The sequence below is a fragment of the Cyprinodon variegatus genome, unplaced genomic scaffold (genome assembly GCF_000732505.1).
Source record: "Cyprinodon variegatus isolate N-32 unplaced genomic scaffold, C_variegatus-1.0 Scaffold1071, whole genome shotgun sequence".
Taxonomy (NCBI): domain Eukaryota; kingdom Metazoa; phylum Chordata; class Actinopteri; order Cyprinodontiformes; family Cyprinodontidae; genus Cyprinodon; species Cyprinodon variegatus.
The window spans coordinates 184,967-187,291 of NW_015151524.1; positions in this window are offsets into that span (position 1 = coordinate 184,967).

Sequence of the window (2,325 nt, forward strand, 5' to 3'; positions counted from 1 at the left end):
CAAAACATCTCACCTGGTCTGCCAAGCCAACAATGCCACTAACGACTCTTCCCCCTTTCAGAGGCAACCACCAATATCAGATATTGCAGGTTGACAAAGACCTAAAACCACTCCCCATTCCTAAGAGGCGGACCTGTTCTTCAGGTTCAATTTGCAGGTTTTCTAAGCTAAAAAAAGGCTTTGTTTGGACTACTCTATAAAGATCAGAACTCAACACTAATTCTGACATTTTTAACTAAAAAAGCTTCGGGTTGGGAAGCGAAACGTCTTTAAACTTGGAAAAAAAAGTCCAGTCGATTGTTTTTTTTAAAACTTTTTTTACTTAGCTTTTCACACATCTAAAAATGCAGCTGGTGACGTTCCTCCATATTAAGTCTCAACAAAACACTATTAAAAAATTGGCTTTATTAGCGGCCAGATGGACAAGGCTCTGGCATCCATGGGTAAAAACACATAGTGTGGAACCCTTCTCAACAAGAAAGTTTCTGCCACTGCTCTGACATGACAAAGTTACTTGCAACAACTATTTTCCCTCTATAAGGCATGTTGGAGTGTAAATATTTTCGAGCTTTCAGTTTTTCAGTTCCATGTTTTTTCAGATATGTTTAGAGTGTATTCATTTGCTAAAACAGACAAAGATATTTGAAATATTTTTTTTCTTACAAAAAAAGGCCTGTAGGGAGAACCTGGAGCACTTCAGCTTGCAGAACTTATTTTTGTTGCCAACCAACAGTAAACCAAAGAAGGAGAAGAAGGAAAAAGTTCTAAAATGTCTCATGAGGTTAGATGAAATGGTGAAGAGTTGTAGGTACATAGACAGCCACACCAAAGTAGGGACAGAAACTCCTTAAGGCAGACTTCCGTCTCCTCAGCCAGCCTAACACTGGAGCAATACGGTTTCTGAAACAATCTGTTAGCAGTGCATTATTGTTTGGTCTAAAAATCTCTGCATGGAGGCCTTAGTAACAGGCCTTAGTAACAGTTTCCAAACAACAGCCGAAGCAGTGTTGATAGGTTTTTGCTTTTGTGAATTAAGGATGTTTTTTTTCCTGAAGGTAATCGCAATGAACAGCATGTGTCTCCATCCACCCCCGACCACTTCATATTCAACATCCCCAGACAGCATCTGACCTATTAAAAAACTCTGACTTATCACACCCAGGGATGTTGTACTCAAACCTCCTAATCCCTTAATAGGCTAAATCAAGCCTTGGCATGGATGTAGAGGAAAATGTCACAGGCTGCCATTTACCTTCCCCTCAATGTCAGTGCTGTTCAACTGTAATAATTGAGAGTTAATAAATGTGGACACAGCCGAACGCCCCTGTATAGTTTTCTTTAGATTTTAATGTGAAAAGGAAGTGTGACACTACACACATGTAGAAAAGCTCATATTCATATTAAATGAAGGTTCCATGTCAATATTATGATTTAAAACATATAGTAGATAGAAAATTATAGTTTAAAACATTTACAGATGCTGTATAAACTATACCAGACCTATTTCTTCCTTTCAACCTAAGTATTTTTTATTAGGTTTGTTTTCTTTCTTTGTTTTAAAATGTATTGTTTGCCAGAGTAAAGAATCCTGTTACCAAAGTAAAAATGGAATAAAAGCAGAATAGTCTGTTTTGGAGGGAACGCTTAAACCCATGTTGGTGAAAATACACACCTCATACTTCAACTGTCAGTGTGAGCCACAAAGCTTTAGGTGTGCACAAAAAATTTGACTTTAAGAGATTTCGAATTTCCACCTGTGCATTGAAAAAGTATTCATATTTGGGGTATGAACTGATGAACCAAGACAAAATAAAACAGTTTTGTGGTAGAAAGGATACTGTTGGGATCCTGAGGCTTGCCCACCAGAGGGCAAGGAGGATCCCTTCCTGGGGGTTTGTGCTTCTGTTGGGATCTGGGGTTCTGTGTACCTTTCCCCACCAGAGGGCGTACTGGATCTCCTGAAGCTGGAGCTGACTTCACCAGCTGTTCCTCATCTGCAGGGGCGGATCCAGGATTTTTCAAAGGGGGGTGCGCACCTAAGGGTCATGGGGTCACGGGGTCAAGGGTAACGGGGTCACAGGTCAAGACAATGTGAGGCTAAAAGACCAAAGAATACCATCTTCACTCTTTCACACTACCCTAATTATTCATCCAAGGGTTTTTAATTGATAATTTGAATGGATGTACATAGGTAGTCTTAGCATGATTACATTATTGTAATTAAAAAAGGTTTTTTTAAGCATGCACAAGGTTAAAAGGTAGTTTGAAGAAAAAAAATATCCTTATCAACAATTAATCAAACAAGGAGTTTCTTTATTTCAATAA